Consider the following 23,274-nt stretch of genomic DNA (forward strand, 5'->3'; position numbering starts at 1 on the left):
AAAAAATAAAAAATGGAATATTCAGAGAAGCAGTGGCAATGAATTAAGAGCAAAAAAAAGACACTTTTGATCTGGTGACAGGTCCCCTTTAAGTGTTACATTTATTTAATATCTGTATTCTTTTGTTTTCTAACAGCAAAGGAAAGGATCAGCTTTAGAGCACAGGGCCCCTGAGGATTGACTGTGAGACATCTGCCCGTACATCTCTGCCTATGGTGTGCAGAAAAAAAACAAGTTAATCCCTTACAAGGATGTACTTATCAGAGGAGAGATTCTATTTATATGATTTTATATTGAATAGTGAGACGTCTCACTGACCCTGATCATGTAGTAAGGAGTATTCTGCTAATAGAATACAACTCATCAGATACCATTTTTTTTGTTTCAACTAAACTGCTAAGTCTGAGCCAAAATCTAAACCTTTTCAGGATATATTGATTAAATAATGGAAAACACACAAGAGGTTGGGTGATCCGTAGGGTCTGTACTCTTTAAGAATTCCTAGGCGCAAACCTGCTCCTCATTATTTGATTCAATTGTATCTGCAGCCCTAAAGAGGTGTTCCTGCCAGGTAACGGTGTGAGCCCTAGATTCTTGGTGGGCCCCTGGGTAACCGATCACAGATGTAGAAAGGGCCCGCTAGTAACAGAGTTGGATTCAGCTGAATGTACATCCTCGGACGCTTATTCAGTTGAAATGTATCATGGTGGCAGCTGCAGTTGACATAGTTATGCCCATCGCTGGTGGCACATTATGTCACTGCCAAGCATTGCCCATCATGTGCGATGAATATGGGTTAGTGAGAGGACGTTGCAGGTTGTGGGAATGCAGACACATAAGAAGAAACGTTTTTATTTTTTTCCTGTGTTGTAGACTAGCTTCAAGATGAGGGACATTATTACACAGGTAAGGGCCAGAATGGTGGACATTAGGAAGGGGCCATGATGTGGGACATTATTAAAGAAAGGGGCCAGGATGGGAGACATTATTAAATAAAACAGCCAGGATAATAACATTTATAAATATATAGCACCATTAATTCCATAGCTCTTTACATGCATCAGTAACACTGTCCCCATTGGGGCTCACAATCTACAGTTAGGTCCAGAAATATTTGGACAGTGACACAATTTTCGCGAGTTGGGCTCTGCATGCCACCACATTGGATTTGAAATGAAACCTCTACAACAGAATTCAAGTGCAGATTGTAACATTTAATTTGAAGGTTTGAACAAAAATATCTGATAGAAATTGTAGGAATTGTACACATTTCTTTACAAACACTCCACATTTTAGGAGGTCAAAAGTAATTGGACAAATAAACCAAACCCAAACAAAATATTTTTATTTTCAATATTTTGTTGCGAATCCTTTGGAGGCAATCACTGCCTTAAGTCTGGAACCCATGGACATCACCAAACGCTGGGTTTCCTCCTTCTTAATGCTTTGCCAGGCCTTTACAGCCGCAGCCTTCAGGTCTTGCTTGTTTGTGGGTCTTTCCGTCTTAAGTCTGGATTTGAGCAAGTGAAAAGCATGCTCAATTGGGTTAAGATCTGGTGATTGACTTGGCCATTGCAGAATGTTCCACTTTTTTGCACTCATGAACTCCTGGGTAGCTTTGGCTGTATGCTTGGGGTCATTGTCCATCTGTACTATGAAGCGCCGTCCGATCAACTTTGCGGCATTTGGCTGAATCTGGGCTGAAAGTATATCCCGGTACACTACAGAATTCATCCGGCTACTCTTGTCTGCTGTTATGTCATCAATAAACACAAGTGACCCAGTGCCATTGAAAGCCATGCATGCCCATGCCATCACGTTGCCTCCACCATGTTTTACAGAGGATGTGGTGTGCCTTGGATCATGTGCCGTTCCCTTTCTTCTCCAAACTTTTTTTCTTCCCATCATTCTGGTACAGGTTGATCTTTGTCTCATCTGTCCATAGAATACTTTTCCAGAACTGAGCTGGCTTCATGAGGTGTTTTTCAGCAAATTTAACTCTGGCTTGTCTATTTTTGGAATTGATGAATGGTTTGCATTTAGATGTGAACCCTTTGTATTTACTTTCATGGAGTCTTCTCTTTACTGTTGACTTAGAGACAGATACACCTACTTCACTGAGAGTGTTCTGGACTTCAGTTGATGTTGTGAACGGGTTCTTCTTCACCAAAGAAAGTATGCGGCGATCATCCACCACTGTTGTCATCCGTGGACGCCCAGGCCTTTTTGAGTTCCCAAGCTCACCAGTCAATTCCTTTTTTCTCAGAATGTACCCGACAGTTGATTTTGCTACTCCAAGCATGTCAGCTATCTCTCTGATGGATTTTTTTCTTTTTTTTCAGCCTCAGGATGTTCTGCTTCACCTCAATTGAGAGTTCCTTAGACCGCATGTTGTCTGGTCACAGCAACAGCTTCCAAATGCAAAACCACACACCTGTAATCAACCCCAGACCTTTTAACTACTTCATTGATTACAGGTTAACGAGGGAGACGCCTTCAGAGTTAATTGCAGCCCTTAGAGTCCCTTGTCCAATTACTTTTGGTCCCTTGAAAAAGAGGAGGCTATGCATTACAGAGCTATGATTCCTAAACCCTTTCTCCGATTTGGATGTGAAAACTCTCATATTGCAGCTGGGAGTGTGCACTTTCAGCCCATATTATATATATAATTGTATTTCTGAACATGTTTTCGTAAACAGCTAAAATAACAAAACTTGTGTCACTGTCCAAATATTTCTGGCCCTGACTGTAAATTCCCTATCAGTATGTCTTTGGAGCGTAGAAGGAAACCAGAGAGTCTGAAGGAAACCCACACAAACACAAGGAGAACATACAAAGTCCTTGCAGACATTGTCCTTGGTGGGATTTGAACCCAGGACCCCAGCACTGCAAGACTGCAGTACTAACCACTGAGCCAGCAGGATCAGGGACATTATTATATAAAGGAGCCAGGATGGTGGACATTATTAAATAAAGGGACTAGGATGGAGGACATTATTAAATAAAAGGGCCAGGATGGGGGAACGTTTAACAGAAAAGGGCAAGGATTGAGAACATTATTACAGGAAAGGGCCAGGATAGAGGACATTATAAAAAAGCCCAAGATTTAGGACATTTTTACAGGAAGGGGACCAGAATGGAGGATATTATTACAGGAAGGGGCCTCGGATGGCATATTATTTCACAAAGGGGACCAGGGTGGAGGATATAATCTCAAGATAGGAGCCAGGATGGAGAATAATATTACAAAAAAAGGCCTAAGATTGAAAACCTTACTACAGAAACGGACCAGGATGGAGAAGATTATTGCAGAAAGCAGCCCAGGATGGATGATATTATTCATTCTCCCTCAAACGCCACTGCGTCCAAAGCATTACAAAGATTGGCTGGTGACTGGCTCATGCAGCCTTTATCTATCCCCCATGTTTTGGAGATGACGTCGTTGTAAATAAGCATTTGAGCCTTGTGGAACCCCCAGCTCACTCCATTGTAGATTGTAAGCTCTTACGAGCAGGGTTGTCTTTATTTTTTCTTTAATAATTATATATTCTATAACTGTTACTTATGTTTATTAGTATATGAACCTCTGCATTGTACAGCGCTGCGGAATATGTTGGCACTATAGAACTAAAGATTATTATTATTAGAGGATAGTAACCACAGTGAGAAGCATTGCTAAATAAAGATGGCAGGATGGGGGACATTATTAAATACAGTGGCATGGAAACGTTCGGGCACCCCTGGTCAAAATTACTGTTATTGTGAACAGTTAAGCAAGTTAAAGATGAACTGATGTCAAAAAGGCATAAAGTTAAAGATGACACTTTTTTTGTATTTAGGCAACAAATATATATATTTTCATAGTTTACATGTTTAAATTAACTAAAAAGCAAAATGGATGGATGCAAAAGTTTGGGCAACCTCCATGGTTAGTACCTAGTAGCACCCTCTTTGGTAAGTATCACAGCTTGCAAACACATTTGTAGCCAGACAAGTGGCTTTCAATTTTTGTTTGAGGGATTTTCATCCATTGCTCTTTTGAGGGCTAGCCACAGATTGTCAATGATGTTCAGATCAGGGGACTGTGAGCGCCATCGTAAAACCTTCAGATTTTGTATATTGTGCATTTTGACGTGTGTTTAGGATCATTATCCATTTGTAGAAGCCATCCTTTTTTCAACTTCAGCTTTTTTACAGATGGTATTATATTTGCATCAAGAATTGGTAGAAATTTAATTGAATCCATTCTTTCTTCTACCCGTGAAATCTTCCCTGTACCATTGGCTGCAACACAGCCCCAAAGCACGATTGATCTACCATCATGCTTAATGGTTGGCAATATGTTCTTTTCTTGAAATTCTGTGCACATTTTCTCCACACATACCTTGGAACATTGTGGCCAAAGAGCTTTATTTTAACCTCATTAGTCCACAGGACTTGTTTCCATAATGCATCAGGCTGGCTTAGATGTTCTTTTGCATACATCTGCTGCTGTATTTTATGGTGAAGACGCAGTAGAGGTTTTCTTCTGATGACTCTTCCATGAAGGCCATATTTCTGCAGGTGTCTCTGAACAGTAGAGCAATGTACCACAACTTCAGAGTCTGCTAAATCTGCCTGAAGGTCTTTAAGCAGGGGTTCTGATTTTCCTCTGTAGCGATCAGCTCTCACAGAAATTTTACTTGGTTTTCCAGACCTTATCTTGACCTTCACTGTTCCTCTTAACTACCATTTTTTAATTACATTTTGAACTGAGGAAAGGGCAACTTGAAAACGCTTTGCTATCTCATAGCTTTCGTCTGCTTTGTGGACCTCCACTATTTTCATTTTCAGAGTGCTGAATAAGCCATAACCCTAAAAGGCTAATTAAGAACTGAAACTTTGGTCAAAGTTATCTGAGTAGAAAAATCTCCAAGGGTATCCAAATTTTTGCAGAGGCCATTTTTCCTTTTTGTAATTTTATGTATATATACATCCTAAGTCGCCTCCCCCCAGTTAGCCAGCAGCTCGGCGTTAATCATTGTATACTTATCATGATTAAGGCCAAGTCCACCTGAAACGCGTAGGTTTCATACATACTGATTTCTCATGTTGAATGGCAGAACAATTATAGCTGGCTAACATGTGACGTGCAAACGTTATACACATCAATTCCCCATTATCTAGCTGTCCTGGCCTTAAAGGATCAATTGGCAAGGTATTCTGGTTATACATCTCAATTACAGGAATTCATATTGGATGCGACAACTTTCTTGCTGAAAAGTAATTATTTCATGTTTCTTGGCAACCGGTATATTCAACTGCAGGGCTGTTCAATGGACTCGTGGTTTTCCCCTTTATTAGCCGGGATCTTCATGTTTTGGTGGGAGGAGCAATTTACTTTAAACCACTCAAATCCTTTTTCAACTGATATCGCTACATACCTAAGGTATATAGACGATATCTTAATTGTGTGGCGAAGTACAACATCAAAGGTGAAAGAATTTGTTTCTTACATCAGCAGCAATGCACATAATTTATCTTTCACGTACCAACATGACCCACAGGAAATTAATTATTTGGATAGGAATTTTGTGGTAATCCTAACACCAACATGATAGATTGCAGATTATACCGCAATCCCTCAGCAGGGAATTCATTGCTCCACGCTGGGAGCTGTCACCCAAGGCACGTAATTGAGAACATCCCGACAGGTGAATATATACGGGCCAAGAGATGTTGTTCTAACCAGGAGACCTTTAGTGCAGAGTGTGACATAATTGATGAGAGATTTAAGGCCACAGGTTACCAGAAAGACAATCTTGAGAGAGCAAAGAGAAAAAAAACAACCTCAAAAATAGAACCCAATATTTGGAAATGAAAAACATGAGAGCAAAATCCACTGACCATTTGCCAGTAATTTTTTTCTACCAAATTTAGCAAAAATTATCATGATGTAATACATATCATTAAAAAATATCTCCCTATATTATCAACTGATGACACTTTATATCAAATTTTGAATAATGGAGTGAAATTTGTGTCCAAAAGAAATACCACTCTGAGTGCTATATTATCACCAAGCGACCATACCAATAAATTAGGTTATGATAGGGCTGAAAATATTTCTGGCAACTGGTTACCAACAAGAGGGTCATACAAATGTGGACATAGGTCTTGTGGTTTATGTGGTTTCATGCTAAACACAAAAAAATTTTCATCTTATGCCAATAATAAAAACTTTGAAATAAATCCCATGATTAATTGCGGCACGGACCATGTAGTTTATTTAATTTTAGGCATAACCCGCAGGTTGCAATGCATTGGTAGCACATCTCGCCCTTTGAGGAGGAGAATATCAGAACATGCATATGATGTAAACAACACCACTACTAGAAGTTTATCGTGAGCCTCCCAACATTTCCTAAAAACACATGCGGGAGATTTAAAAAGCATGCGAGTCAATGCTATAGAAAAAGTTAAATTACCCAAAAGGGGAGGAAATCTGAAGGAGATTTTACTTCAGAGAGAGATAAAGTGGATTTTTTTTAATGGGAATGAGGTTTCCTTCTGGCCTGAACATGAGAAATGATGTTTTATATGCTTATTAATGTTTAATATTTGATGTATTCAACACTGAATTGATGTTTTCGTTGTGTTTTTCTGTTTGTTATGTATGTTGGAATTGCCCATTGAGATGGAAATTCTTGCTGCACTCCCTTTGTTTGGTGATTTCATGTCCGGGTCTTAAGGGGGCTTTACACGGTAGCGATATCGCTAGTAATTTCTAGCGATAGCGACCGTGTAAGTACCCGCCCCCGTCGCGCATGCGATTGTTTGTGATCGCTGCCGTAGCGAACATTATCGCTACGCAGCGTCACACATACTTACCTGGTCGGCGGCGTCGCTGTGACTGCCGAACAATCCCTCCTTCAAGGTGGAGGGACGTTCGGCATCACAGCGACGTCACCGAAGCGTCACTAAGCGTCCGGCCAATCAAAGCGGAGGTGAGCAGGACGTAACATCCCGCCCACCTCCTTCCTTCCTCATTGCGGCCGGCGGCAGGTAAGGAGACGTTCCTCGCTCATGCGGTGTCACACATAGCGATGTGTGCTGCCGCATGAGCGATGAACCACAACGCTAAACAACCCTTACCGATTTTTGACTTTGGGACGACCTCTCCATGGTGAACGATTTTTCACCATTTTTGAGGTCGCCTAAGGTCGCTGGTAAGTATTACACGCTGCGATATCGTTAATGACGCCAAATGTGCGTGACTAACAACTTGACCCCGGCGACCAAACATTAACGATATCGTAGCGTGTAAAGCCCCCTTTAGTCCTTGCTTTCAGATGGGTTAGAAACAGATTAAGAACAACACGTTCGAAACGCGTCCTCTTGTGGGCTATTGTCGACCCTGTAATGGACTTTTTTTTAACATGAATTGAAAAATAAAAAATTTGTATATTTTTAAGAAAACTCTTTTGGACTGGATTGCTGGAATTTTTCTGGATATACTGGTTGTACTGTCTGATGCACAATTTTACTACTTTTTTCTATAATAAATGTGAGATTTTAATGCTATCTCAGATGGCTTTTTTGCTTCATTTGCTGGACATCTTGCTTGTTGTTTCATTTTTAATTAAAGGGGCCAGGATGGGGTACATTATTAAATAAAGGGGCCAAGAGGGAGGACATATTTGTATAAAGGGTTAAGAATGGGGGACATTATTAAATAAAGGAGCCATGAGGGAGCTTGTTTTTAAATAAACTGGCAAGGATGGGGTACATTATTAAATAAAGGAGCCAAGAGGGAGGACATATTTGTATAAAGGGTTAAGAATGGGGGACATTATGAAATAAAGGAGCCATGAGGGAGCTTGTTTTTAAATAAAGGGGCAAGGATAGTGGACATTATTAAATTAAAGGGCCAAGATGGGGACATTATTATAGAAAAGGGCCTGGACGACATTAATAAATAAAAGCATAGGCCATTAATAGAGAAGTTGTGGCCAACCCCTTTAATGAATAGAGAACTGTAGATTTAATTCTAAATTTTCCTTCTGATAATCATAGAAAAATACAAACATAAGATGTATTTACAGACAGGTTGTTACAATTGAATCTGGTAGCAGTATAATGTAGAGAAGAGAGCCTGATTCCAGTGATGGATCACTTAATGGACTGCCTGGTGCAGTTTTGACAGAATTCTGGTGTTTTGTGATGTAGATGTAGGAGAGCTAAGAATTCGGAGCTGTGTATAACCCTGTGTATACACAGGAAGGGGAACACATATGTGTATATAGGGAAACCCTGTATACACAGGAAGCTGACAGTCAGGGATGTGGGCGCATCCCTGACTGTCAGCTTCCTGTGTATAATGTAAATGGTCAACAAGCTGCCAATCAGCGGTCGGGGCAGGGTTACACAGATTAGTAGAAATGCGCTACATGATAATCTTCTACTGATAAAATAGAGATTGTATTGACACTACAGCACACAGCCTAATAAGTGTCACATCCCTTGAATCAGGTACTCTTATTGTCGCGGGCGGGGAGGAGGATGGCAACGCTACGCTCATCCACTGCTCGGGTCCGGCTGCTGCTACTCTGTGGTGGCTTGAGCGGTGGGCCGGATCCCGGGGTCTCGAGCGGCGCTCCTCGCCCGTGAGTGAAAAGGGGGGGGGGGGTTGTTTTGGTGGTGGGTATTTGGTTATTGTCCGTGACGCCACCCACGGTTGTGGTGATTTTAGTGACACCACCGCTGCTCTGAACGGGGATCCCGGGAGCGGTGACTGGAGCAGCTAAGTTGTTAGTCCTCCCCTCCGTGGGTAGGGGGTTTGGTGGTCCCGGGGCCCGGTGATGGGGTAGGACGAGATGGCAGGCGGGTTATGGGGCCCGGTGAGGTGCAGGGAGGCGGGGGCAGCGCTGTGCCGTACGGCACTGTGGTACTCACTCAGCCTGAGACGTTGACACAGTTCACGGTGAAACACACGGCTGGAAAGACGGTTCCCACGGATGGCTGCTGTTGCTTTTCCCCGGTAGTTAACGGTGACTGTATCTTTCCCTGCACCTAGTACTTCTGTTGGTTCCAATGGGTTCCCACAGGTAACCCGCTCCCCGGCTTGGATATGGGCCGGAGGAGCCCCTCTTTGCCCGCAGGCGCTGGCTCTGAGAAACTGGTGCCTTGGCGGTGGTGGTGTCTCTCTCATCCGGTTGGACTTTTGCCTTCAATCGGGACTTAGTTGTTTGGAAACCCGGAGGTCCCCTTCACTGACGGATTTTGCAAATTACGGCGACTCCAAGCCTTGCCGGGGTCCGAAAGGCCCCTGCCAATGGTGCTGGCTTCTCCTTGTGTACCGGTCCGCTACCGCCGGGCCACCGCCCGTCCACGGTCCTTACGGCAACTCCGATAGGCCACTCCTGCAGATGGTCACCGCCGTCTGCTAACCTTGCTGTCTCTGTCCGGGGCACACACCCGGACGCTGTCAGATAGTTGCTCTCCTACCACTTCACTTTTCTAGCTCCACTCTCCTCTTCTCCTCAAACTGATCTCTCCGCTTTTCCTGCCTCCAGGACTGTGTACTCCTCGGTGGGCGGGACCAACCGCCTGGCCCACCCCCTGGTGTGAACATCAGCCCCTGGAGGAAGGCAACAAGGGTTTCTGGTCTAGCTTTGGTGTACCTAACCAGGGTGTAGGGTGTGGTGATGTAATTACCTGTGACCCCTGGCTTGTCCAGGGCGTCACATTATCCTATAATATGCTGCCCTCAGATTAAATAGCAAAACATATTGATAGATTCCCTTTAGGTCTTTGGTCCATTGCAAAATCTGTAACGAAGCCCCTCCTTGACCTAATCCTGATTGTCATATTCTGTATACCACAGTGTGTCAAAATGAAAATGTATTGTTTTTGGATCTTGGAATCTAGGAATTTTGACATATTTTTGGATAGGTAATGATATTTAATGTTGGGATAGCCTTTTTAAGGTTACAGATACAAGTGAACCTAAGAACGGGAACTAGGTTGGTGCATAGGAAGTATCCATCATTAGGGTCAGTGAGACGTCTCACTATTCCATATAAAATAATATAAATGCCATTTCTCCTCTGATAAGTACATCCCTGTAAAGGATTAATGTGTGTTTCTTTCCGCACACCTTAGGCAGAAATACGTGGGCAGATGTCTCACAGCCAGTCCTCAGGGCTCCTGTGTTCTAGAGCTGATCCTTTCCTCTTTTGTGAGAAAACAGCAGAATACGGCCATTGCATAAATATGCTCATATTATTCTTAATTCATTTCCTGCGATGATCACTTAGAAGAAAAAAAAACAAAATTTCAATTTTTATTAATTCAATACAGATTGGATATTTGCAAAACCACAAAGAATACAGAAATGGTTACAAGACATGGGATAATCTTGTGTAACTCCCCGGCTCCGATCATTACAATGCTGCACCCGTGTGTTTCCCACACACTGGGTTTGCCAAGTAATAAATAAGTACATGAGGTGCAGAATACTAAGCAGAATGAATAGAAAGAAAGTCTTCTGCGGGGGCTGAGGATACAGTATGTCTGGATTAGGGATTTCATGATATATTCACTCTCATCAAACAGGAATACCCTTTAAGTAAAATATGAAAAAAAAAAACATATTTGCTGAAGATGTCTGTCCAGTGAGAACAGAAACTTTGGTGGAGCAATAATTACTAGCGGTCACTTTCTATACTGCTAGCAGTCTCACGTGGACTATATATTATAGCATCTTCTGTCCAGGTTAGAAACATTGGATATTGTAGATGACTCACTGCTAGTAATGGGCAGACTTGCAGATACCCAGGTTTAAAAGAAAAAAACAGTTCTGGCCCAAAATTGATCCCGGATATCTGGCCGGATGCTGGTCCCCATTTAAGTCTATTGGGACCAGAACCTAGCTCCTTAAAATGGTGATAGAAGGGATAGGGGGATTAGAGCAGGCGCGTTATACTTACCAGTCTCCAGCACGGCTGTAATGCTACTTCCGGGTCGCTCATTATCTTTCATGCATATACACTGCTTTCCCCGCCCACAGGCAGTCCCCACATCTCTGATTGGTTGCAATCAGATGAGCCCCTGTCCGGATTTTTGTGCTGGAACATGTTCCAATGAACATAAGGGGGGGTAAGGTATCTGATGAATTACTGAGAAGGGAAGCGAGATGGATATACCAACTACAGAGTCTCTTCCCCCAGGGATTGAACGAGGAACTTTTGTTCACCGGCTTCTATAAGAAGTAAGTGTTCGGTCTGCACCAACAATATTGGACTAACCCAATTTGATGTGGCATAACGTTTACATGGGGGTTTGAGATAGTTTGATCTCATGCACATCAGCCCGTTTGGTGCTTCCGACCTCGTTCTCTCCCGTCCCCCCCCCCCCTCTCTTCCCTCCATCACATACGCCTCTCTGGACTTTGGTCCTCCCCCCCCTTTTTCTTTTGGTGTGGGTTTGATCTTGTTTACGTATATACCTTTATAACATTCTAGGGTTCTGATCATGTGGGCCTGGTTCCATCTGCCCTGAGCGGGGCCTGTCGACTTCAGTTTGAGAAGAACATCTTTTTGGATGCCTGTTTTTCTGACGTGTGGATCGAAGTCTGCCTCCTTGCGTCTTCCTCTTTTTGGTTTTTGGAGTTACGAGTTTACCTGAACTGGGACAAGAAGTGGAGTACGATTACCTCCTGGTGTTGAATATACTCAAGTTGCCGACCCCCTTTATGAAGACTCGGCAGAATGGGACTTTGCCATCTATTAAATTTGGACATTACATCCTGTTGGCATTTTTTGATATATTAATACCACGTAAATTATGTTACAGCTGCATAGGTGACTATATTACACGTTGTTATGTCTTTTTGGTCCTGTCCCGTGACCTGTTCATGTACTGTGATGTTCTTGGGCATGGTTCCTCAATAGGTTAATAATACTCTCACGGGGCCATTTGGAACTAATAATCTGTTTTTCTTGTGGTCCTTTATGCACATATATACTACCTGCTTTGCGCACACAGACTGCTTGTTCATGATATCAGGATACATATGACTAGTGTGACGCGAATATAGGACGGTTGCCTGAGCGTCTGCATTGGTTCTTATTATGTCCTCCAAGCAGTCTTTTGCGACCAACTCATACAATGGTCGTTTGGATCCCTTGCAAGCCCGTATTTCGGGTGGAAATGTCCTTTGTATGAGTACGTGTTGTTGCAGCGCATGCGCATGTATATGTGAGGTCAATATTTTTTTTTTTATATCTGTATTACTCACAGTTAATTCCTCTTTGGTGAATGCGTGCTGTTTGTTCTGTGCGCACAGATGGTGAATGCATGAGTTTTTGCTATCTAGTGACATTGGCCCCAATAGGCTGAGATGTACCTTGCGACCATTCTATTTTCCTATTTTTCATATGGGTTTGCTTTATAAGGGTAGTGCTGGTACCTCGGTGCATGCGCATTGAGAAGCACACTTTATGGCACACTAACATGCGATCAGTTTGCGTGGTGTAGGCCGCAAGTGATATATTATTACTACACGCATACAACATAGTTGCCTATGTGATTGATTGACATCTGATGTCTATCCAATGGTGCTTTGAGATTTACCCTTGTACTGTATGTATATCCTGTTTTTGCGGTATTTATCTCTGAAGCCGAAATGTCCCTTCAGAGATCCCTTATAGATACTGCGCATGCGCATACTTATGTGGGTTTTCTTTTAAATAAGCGATTTACATAAACTCATCTATCCAGCGCAGGCGTACCACCTGTTTCGCATGCATAACTTATGTGTTTTCTGTGCGCTTATTCCATTTTTGTATGGGACTGCTAAGTGCGTTTGCAGCGCTGGTATTACTGCGCATGCGCCTGGGCTATGATGATTGCACGTCATGGGGATCACATGGTCTGGTCACGTGACATACAATGGCGGCGCCCACCGGCGTTCTTAGGTTGCATGGCGACTTTTTCCTCCTCCTCCGGGTCCATGCTAGTAAGTAATTTTCTTTGATTAACATGGTTATTTAAGACACACTTACTACAGTCTGCCTCACTTTCCCCTGAGGAAGCTACAACTCTTTGTAGCGATACGCGTGGGGTCACTACCCCACTCCTCTCATGCAATTGCTTTGCCATTCACCCCTTGTAAGATCTTTTTGGGTATGTGTTTTGCCTTAAATTTGTTTCAGACATACGCTTCTAAGGCAGGTCATTATTATGTGGCTTTGAGGTATTTGTATGCAGTACTATTTTCTGTTTGCTTTTGTCTTATTTAGCATGTTATGTTTACTGCTTGCTACTGACTGAGCAAAGTTTTTTTGGCCATTACATTTGCCCTGACTCATCATGTGGGGTTTGTTTGTGGCTTACTGAGAGGGTGGGGTGTATTTTGGTGACATATACCATTGGCACCAAATATGTGTATAAGCTTTTTTGCTTTTTAATTGTTTTTAATGAACATCTGTGTGTTTGTATGTCTTTTGGATATAATAAAATGTTATTGCATGGTCATTTTTGGTGATCCCACTTTTTGCACATTTTCTTTTCTCTTGTGTATTCAGATGAGCCCCTGTGACGCCCTGGACCAGGGGTCACAGGTAATTACATCAGCCACATACACACCCCCCACACCCCCTGTGAGGTCACACACATGTCACCCAATAGGGAGACCTGATGCCTCCCCCAGGGCGAGTAGAGCACACCAGGTGGGCAGAATCAGGGGGAAAGACACGCCCACCGAGGAGACTACTGTCCTGGGGCAGGAAGTTCAAGCAGAAAAAGTTTAGAGTTGACAGTGTCAGGAGGTGAAAAAGGAGAGAGACTGTCAGGGACCTGGGTAGGAGCCTGGAGCCCTTGGAAAACGTCAGACAGGTAGGCGGTGGTGGCTGTCTGCAGGAGTACCAGTACAGCAACCAGCGGAACCGTACGGACCGGGCTTGGGTTGGAGCCCGCCGGTCCCGAAAAGGGGAGGCAAACGTGTACCGGAGCACCAAACAGAAGGGTACTCAGACCCCGTCCTAGCTTAGAAGCCACTGAGTATAGGCAAATTGACTGATTGCTGGCCGGACCTCAGGGGTTCATCCACAACCAAAGTCCCGAAAGAAGGCAAAAGCCCACCTAGACCGAGTGAGCGCCACCGCCAAGGGCCAAACACCCGATGGGCCAGCGCCTGCGGGCAACCAAGGGCTCCTCCGGCAGCTCAACGCCGGAGAGCGGGCTACCACTGCTTAGGCAGGGGGGCCGAAACACAAACATCCAGAGGTGCACGGGAAAAGGGGCCACCATCAACCCCACAGGGGACATCAGTAGCCGGCCGCGGGGACCGACCACTACCGAACTTTGGTTTACCAGTGTCTCAGTGTGAATTAATCGTGAGTACACCAGTGCCATCTGGGCATGACACACTACACCGCGGCACGGCGCCCTGCACCCCGACTACAACAACCACCAACCCTTAGGGGTCCCCCACCGGGCCCCGGGACACACCGCCCCTACCCACCGAGGGGCTAACATCTCGGCTGCGGCCACAACACCGATCCCGGATGAGCCCGCCATTACTTCAGCCGCAGCGGTGGTGCTTCTCCCGTCACCACGACCTGTGGGTGGCGTCACGACCCGTTACACGACCACCATCCTCCCACCGCCTACTTCCCCTTAACAAGAGTGACGTGGCCCCTGGTCCGGAGGTGCTCGTGCCACCGACAAACCCGAGCCTGGACCTCGAGCGGCTCGGCCCGAGCAAGCGGAGGAAGCGGCCGGGCCCCTCTCAGGGCGGTACACCCCCATCCTGTGTGAGAGCATGTCTGACTGCTTTGAACTAGAGGTGCTGTATGCAACCCTATATTAGTGTAAAAATACATTTAAAAAAATTGGCATAGGATCTCCCCATATTATGATGCCCAGCACAGATAAAGCATGGCTACAGGCTGCAGTCCCCAGCTGTGTGCTTATCTTGGCTCTGTATCAAAATAAGAGTGATCGCATGCAGCTTTATTTTTTTAAAATATTTAAAGAAACACTTTTAAAAAACACCAGCAGTCCCCCTAATTTTCATACCCATCCATGATAAAGCCGATAGCTGAGGGTTGGTATTCTCATGCTATGGAGGTCCATGATTATTGGGGGTCCCGTGCCTAAAAATAGCAGCCTGCATCTGGCCAGGATTTTCGCATCCATTAGATGCAACAATCGTAGACCTTTACTTGGCTCATCCCGATTGCTCTGGCACGGTGGCAATCGGGGTAATAAGGGGTTAATCACAGCTCACAGCTGTGACTAAGCCCTATATTAGTAATCGGGAGGGTGTATGTGACCCCCATTACTAATCTGTAAATAAAAAGAAATAAACACAAAAAATGTGTATTTTAAATAAAATACAAAAAACCCACCCTCTTTTACCCTCTTTAGGCATAATGGCTTCTGGTATTCCTGTGATTGGCCATGCACATAGCTTCATTGGGTCTACATAAGACTCATTGATGCAATGCTTACCTCACTTTACCCAGAAATAGGGTAGGGAGAGGTTCTGCTGGAAAAGGGACAGTGCTTTATAGCGTGACAGTACCTGCTGATTCAACATTAAACCAACAGTCCTTTTCACGGCTAATTCAAATAGGTTCCATTATCTAATAATACCACTCTTAGTCTGCAATTAGTGTAGGGTTAGCTTCTGGAGTAGAGATAGTGTATTACAGGCATGTAGGCAGGGATTCTAGTCTTACAGATGCTGCTGCAACATTAAAAAAATCTTTTCTATTCTCTCAGAATTCCGCTCTTAGTTGCATTTTGGGTAGGGTTAGCTTCTGTAGTAGGGACACTGTATTAGAGGCATGTAGGCAGGGATTCTAGCCTTAGAACATTTGCTGCTGTATGTAAAAAATCAAATCTATTTTATAGTAATTCTGCTCATACCTGCATTTAGTGTAGGACAAGCTGCTGGAGAAGGGATAGTGTATTAAAGACATGTAGGCAGGCAGAGGCATAGCTATGGGTTCAGGTCAGGAGGGGCTAATCATCTGTGTGGGCCCATAAGCCAGCAACCGTTGTAGCAACTACCATGGCACAGTCTAATCAGGGGTACAGAGGAACCTCAGCAGATGACCAGGCTGCTACTGGAAATACATCTCTATACAAAGGTGAACACCAATATTACCGCTATATGGAGATTGTATAGTGGTAAATGCAAATCCTGCAGAACATACAAGAGATTACAGTACAGTTAGACTTAAGACACACTGCATGAAAAACGGTGCGAGTGGAGTGCGATAAAAAATCGCATTCCACTCAGACCAATATTAGTCTATATGTCAGCACCCATGAGCGATTATTTTCTCAGACCTAATCGGACGTAGGAAACAATCCCAGCATGCTGCGACTGTAATGCGATCCTGTTTTCTCTAGCACCCATTCAAGTCTATGGGGCGAGAGAAAAATCGCACTGCTCTCACAGTACACTGGGGTAAAACGAGTGCAGTGCGAGAATGGCAATAGCCGGCTACGGAGGAGAGAGGGAGATAAATCCCTCCCTACCCTCCTCTGTGCCGGCCCGCCCCTCCGCAGCGCTGGCCCGCCCCTCTCAGTGCCAGCCTGCCCCCCATCAGTGCCAGCCTGCCCCCCGCAGCTGAGGTCCGCTCGCACGATTGGACCTCAGTCGCAGGGACACTTGCATGACACTCGGCTCTGCTGTACTGCCAGCATGAGCCAAGTGTCATGCGAGGGGATTGCAGTAATCCCAGTGTGGCCCCAGCCTTATATATAGTGAATTTTTTGGCATCAGGCACAATCTGGCAAAAAAACGGATCAGTTGCATCAGTTTTTTCAATCAGTTCCTTCAGTTTTTTGACGGATCCGTTGTGAAACTGAGCATGATCAGTTAAAAAAAACAGCTGTACGGCGCCGGATCCGGCACAATACGGTTTTTTGACGTAGACAAAAAACGTTCCCCTCAGCGTTCCATCCAGCCTCCAGACAAGCAAATTTTGCCGGATCCACCAAAAGCCGGATGGAACGCAAGGCCATCCAGCACAATCCGGCGCTAATAGAAGTCTATGGGGAGAAAAAAGGATCCGGCGGCAATAGACGCCAGATCCGCTTTTTCAGGTTTTTGCCGGATTGTGCCTGATGGCAAAAAACTGATGTGTGAAAGCAGCCTTAAAGATGACAGTCTTTCTTATAGAGTAGTTAACGTTTCCCGTCTTTTCCATGCGGTCCAACTTCTTCTAGCCACAAATCATCTACAGAGATTACAACTAAGGCCTCTTTCACACATCCGTGAAAAACCACGCACGTTTTTCACGGACATGTCAAAGGTGCGTTTTGCCCTCCATGAGCCGTGTTTATGGCACACGTGTGTTCTCTGTGTGTTATCCGTGATAGCACACGGAAAACAGAAACTTTCTACTCACCTTTCCCTGGCTTCGCTGTCTGTGGTGCTGATCTTCGGTCTCCGGTCCTGCCGACTCCCAGTTGCTGCTACTTCTGGCCGCAGTGAAGTGAATTTGCAATGAGCATAATGAGCGGTGGTCGGAAGCAAGTGACAGCAGCGGCAGAGACAGGAGGGCTGATGAAGGTGAGTAAACTTTTTTTTTTCTCAAACACGTGTGTTTTCTCCGGCGCGTGTCACACGGAACACGTATGCTCCACACGAACACACGGTCCATGGCAGAACATGCACGTGAGCGCAGACCTATTGATTTTAATGGGTCTACGTGTGCCCGTGTCTCCGGTACGTGAGGAAACGGACCAAACACGTACCGGAGACACGGACGTGTAAAAGAGGCCTAAGACACATTTTGACTCCTCAGATTTCCAGCTGTGTGCCCATCTGTTCCCTTTCTGCACAAACTCCTCATCCTGCTGTTACCTCAATGCTGAGCCACTGCCGCTGTATGTGTCCATATTACTGCACCTGCTGTATGGCAAAAAAACAGTGCTTCAACTTAGTAGTGCCACCATTGTGCTACTTACTTGATAATAATGCCTCCATTGTGCCCTTTAGATGGTAAAATTTCTCTCTGAAAACTATTAATGCCCTGTGCAAGTGCCCTAGAAAAGTGTCCACATTTTGCTCCTAGAAAGTAATAATGCCCCATGAGCATGTATAATGGTCCTTAAGTGCCTACTTAACACTTAATAATGTCTCCTTACGGCTCAGCCCATAATTAGACATCCCCATACAAATCCCCCTTTATTCAGAGTGTCCGCAGGACCCCCGGGTCCGGAGACCCTCGAGCCACCACCGGAAGGTCCGGGCCCGAGCGGCAGCGGCAGGCTGCTGGCACGGGGGCGGCACACTAGCAGATCAGCAACCTAAAACATTTCCCTTTATCACCATGTGTAAAATTGGTTACAGACTTAAGGAATTATTTCATCCAAAAATTAGTCTCCACCACTCGATTAGATTATACTAAAACAGGTTTCACTATTGGGACTCCAACAATTGTTAATTGCCTGTGTCCTCCTACTGCACAACTGCAGTAAGGTAATGTACAGAGACAACTAGTGCTGAAACACTAGGACTGATGTGTATCTGTTTGTTTTATATGTTAGGAAACTATATGTGTGTATGGTGAGGCTGGGTACACAAGGGACACCGTGCTGCAGAATACCATTGTGGAGGAATCGGAGGAGGTTACACATAACGGTGTGTGTGCTTCTTCCCCAGTAAATCAATCACCAGCTGAATATTAGTGGGAGTAATGGGTTATTCTGAAATAGTTTGGCCCTTAAGGATAAGCGACAATTTTGGCCTTCAGGACTTATTGATTTTGTTTGCATTTTTAACGTATGTAACTGTATGCTAATGGCTCACAGTCTTTAAAATTGTCTGTGTGTGGGGAAGATTATTTTCATTTCTTCTTTTCATCAATATTATATGCGTAGAGAGCTTCTTTTATAACAGGGCTGGAGTTTTTCTAGTTATATTTATGAGTTAAACCGCACATTTACATCATGTTTTTCCTTTCATTTGATATCTGGTCAGCAAGTATATACATTTTTCTTCTTTTTTCTCTTACCAGCTGAAGTAAATCAATTATGTGTAATGACCATGTGACTCAGAACATAGGGTTCTTAAACTTTTAACGACCGCCGATACGGCCTTTAACGGCAGCCGTATTTTCTTCTACCAGCTTGGAGATGAAGTTGTCTGTAAGGGAGAATAAAAAATAGATGGAGCCTTTACTTTTAACATTGGGAAAACCTCACAGGTAAGAGTTAAGGCTCCATCCAATTTTTATCTTCTCTTACAGACAACTTCATCTACTCGCTGATAGAAGAAAATACAAGGGGAACCACCATCTTGGACCTAGTCCTAACCCACAAAGAGGATATGGTTAAGGGATTAAGGGTAACAGGGACAGAGTCTCAGCGATCATGCTATCTTTGAATTTGGGGCTGTATGAGGAGGAAGACCTGAGAAGACACAGACTTCAAGGCTTGGCTTTAGCAGAGTAGACTTCAGGTGCCTAAAGACAAGGGTCGGTAGAATTTAATGGCGCATAATTCTTAACCACAAAACTGCACATGAAGGGTGGGAAATCGTTTGGAAGGAAATCCTTAATGCACAAGAACTAACGAAAACTGAAAGGAAACAAATGGGAAAGGCCTAAAGAAACCAGGATGGGTGATCAAAAAAATCTATGCAAAGTAATGAAACAGACATGTGGTCACTTGTGCTTGTGTGCATACGTTATTCTATATGCCTTTGCTATACCATAGCATTGTATGTGTAAGTGGTTGCTTGCCCTGCTGTAGTGAAGGCTGTACACTGAGAATGGGAGCCTGAACATATGATCAAGAGAATGGAGCCATGTGCCCTGTTGGGAATAGATGCAGAGTGCGGGAATCCCTGTGACCGGAGGGTGTCTGTAGTGGTGGCTCACATGGGGTGGACTGTGCTGGTCACCACGCATGTGACTTCCAGTCTTGCAGTTTTAGACGGACGTGGCAGGGAACTGAGCGATGGTCAGATATCATGACTCTTGGGCTATTTTCCGCTCCATAAGCAAACTGGAGGAGATTACTCCCAGGTAATATAAAATAGGAAAATAACTACAGACTTCCCCCTGGCCACCATCAGGAACTGTGGGCTTCCTTCCTGCAATAGGAAACCATACTGAGGCATTTGGAAACATTTTGCCCTTTTGTATTCTGTATGTTTCCCTTTCTTGGGGCAACAGCCTCTGTGGTGTGTCACGGTTTAAGAAAATAAAAATTACCAAATTCTCAACTTTTATTCACTACATAAATAAAAAAATATATTCAAATTTAGTAACAACATATTCGTACTGATCTGAAAAATCATATTTGTAGGTAATTTTTATAATATAAAGAATGGTATAATTGCAAAACAAAAAAAATAAAAAAATATGGCAAAATTGTGTTTCCTCACTACAGGTTTACCTTGCACTGTGAGGAGCAGCGCCATTTCAATTTCCGCCAAAGGCCATGTGCACGCGTTGAGTATTTGGAGACTCTTCTTCTATAGTGCTTTGTAAACCAAAACCAGCAATAGGTAAAAATTGCAGAAGTGGTGCCCGTTTCTATTATATTTTCCTGATTGTTCCACTCCTGGCACTGACTTACAAATACTGAGGTAAAAAACTCACCAAACACTTAACATGTGTATGTGGCCTAAGATTTCAGGAAAGCTAAAATTAGTCCTGGATGTTGGATATAGTAAGCCCACTATTTAGGAGAGAACCTTAAATCCCGACAAACACCTCCTGAGATAAATGCCAAGTGGCCACAGAAAAGACAGAGTTATATCTGAGCAAATTCAAGGCATATCAATTAAATGAATATACAAATAGGCTCCCCCATGTTCTGAAATTGGCCCTAAAAACAAAAAAACAGAGACAGAATGTGTAAGGTGACTCTGGGACAGGTAATGGACGGCAAGTATGTGTCACCAAGGTGGCAGGCCTCGGTGATATAGAACCCAGAAAAGCAGGCTCCAGCACATATAGTGCTGAGAGTTTTTTTTTAACGGGTCCAGATTTGGAGTCTGGTTTTACGACTAGCCATTAGAGCTGGGTAGGACTGACCATTCCCTTACCTCCAGTTCCAGATTTGGAATAAGCGATAAAAGACAGCTCACCTGCATCATCTGCTGTCTGGGAGTAAAAGTAAAATTATCTCTTAACCTTGATACTGTGAATGAAAGTGAAAAGACCTGTGATAATGTGCAGACCTGTGTGCAGACTTTTTGTGTAAACGACCGAGCCCATACGTCTATGTGACTGTGTTATTTTATTTTATTTTTGGAGAAAAAGCAGTTTTTTGTTTGGAATCCTTTGGGAGTTTATGAAGTTAATAAATCTCCTCTTGCTGGATAAGAGACAATACCTCTGGGTTCACTACTTGCTACTGAAGAGTTTAAATCCCTACAATAAGTACAGATAATATTATTATTATATTATTATTATATTAGATAATCAAAATCTTACAAAAGTGAATGTAATGTGTGTAAGGCCACATACGCACGTTGAGTAGTTGGTGAGTTTTTCACCTCAGTATTTATAAGCCAAAACCAAGAGTGGATAAAAAATGCAGAAGTGGTGCACCAAATACTCTACGTGTGCTTGTGGCTGTCACGATGACTATGGGATAGCGGGGATCCGGGACCCCTAAGCTGTCCCTTAAACTAGGGGGCACTATGCTATCCCTATTCTGAGGGATATTCCTAATGGTGGGGATGCCTGAATCTCCTTCATGGTCCTGACAGGTATTTTTGTCAGGTAGTCTGAAGCGTTCGTCTGACCTAGGACCCTGTGCCCCGTCGGTGCTATGGTTCCAGGGTTACCTGGTTGTAGCCTCCCTGGCAACCAATCCCCTTCACCAGCTAAGTCACTGGTACACTACCCCGTCTGAAGACACATCCGTCTCCTACAACTGTCACTCCAGACTCTTTTGACTCTACTCACTGTCTGCCCCCTCCCACCTGGTTGTCATCTAGTGGACTGGATCCGCTCCACCCCTGGGTGGCCATCCATTGGGTCCCAATCTAGTCGGTCACCAATGATTGGGAGAGGGGAACTGGGGATGTTTATGTGTTTTGATGTTACTGGCACTAGTCTTCCAGGTCCCTAGGGATAGTCCCTGCATTTTTAACAAGATACAGTACCTTGTAGTGACCTTGTAGTGCCCTGATGGGTTCAGGGGCGCTACATATCCCCTGCTGTATAATGTAATGTCCCAGAGAGCAGGGGGAGCAGAAAGAGCAGATCCTACGTCACACTGAATTACAGGTAGTGTAAAGATAATACAACTGTAATGTGCATTTTATCTTTACAGTTCATGAAAGCAGGGACAGTGGAAGAATTTTTTATCTCCCCAAGGTACCCCTTTAATCAACAGATCTTGGAATAAAAATAAATTTACCAATTGCATGTGTTAAAAAAATGTTTCTCTGCTGAAATAAATCTTATATGTGTCCCTGCTATCTTCTGTGTAATGGCAGTGTCTGACCATACCGGAGCATGGTCTGATCATATTACATCTCCTGGGCAGGGGAGGAAGCAAATGAGTACACAGACAAGACAGCACAGGATTGCAGTTGCTGCTTTCTGTGAGGTACAACATTTCACTGCATGTTTAACCCCTTTACCACTTTGGACATACCTATACGTCCAATTCATATATGTCCTTTACTTTAGGCTCATGCTGTCAAACAATTTAATGTGCACCGGTGGGGATTGAGCCATTCCCCACTGCCATCGGCAGCCCCATGACACAATTATGGGGTGTCGATAGTTTGTCAAGACAGCGTGTTAGTCAGCTGATGACCCCTGTCTCTGTCATGACGTGCTTCTCTACTGGCATTCACTGGAGAGCAGCATTTCTGTTGTTCAGAAGGATGCTGAAGCATCGCTCCGAACAGCAGAAGCAATTGAACAGTGCAGGCATAAAGTCCCCTAAAAGAACTAGTAAAATTTTAAAAAGTAAAAAAAGTTTTTAAAAATATGAAAAAATAGTCTGTCACTTCTCCCAGCCCTTCTCTCTGGGCTTCTAGGGTTAATGACTTGATGCATATGGAGGACTTGACATTGTCCCTCCACCATAGCTATGATGCTTTCTACAAGACATGGTTTCAATAGATGGAATTGAAATACTCCGATGACTATGGTAGACTCTTATGAGACCCATAGGTCTGTCTTTCCCTGGTTAGGAGTGCGGTTGTGCTTTGGTGGAAGTTCTGGCATTCTCCCCTTCCTCCCTGTTATTGTCTATTTTGATTATTATTTTATCTTTTACAACCCTCTTCCA

The sequence above is a fragment of the Anomaloglossus baeobatrachus genome, chromosome 3, assembly GCF_048569485.1.
Source record: "Anomaloglossus baeobatrachus isolate aAnoBae1 chromosome 3, aAnoBae1.hap1, whole genome shotgun sequence".
NCBI lineage: Eukaryota > Metazoa > Chordata > Amphibia > Anura > Aromobatidae > Anomaloglossus > Anomaloglossus baeobatrachus.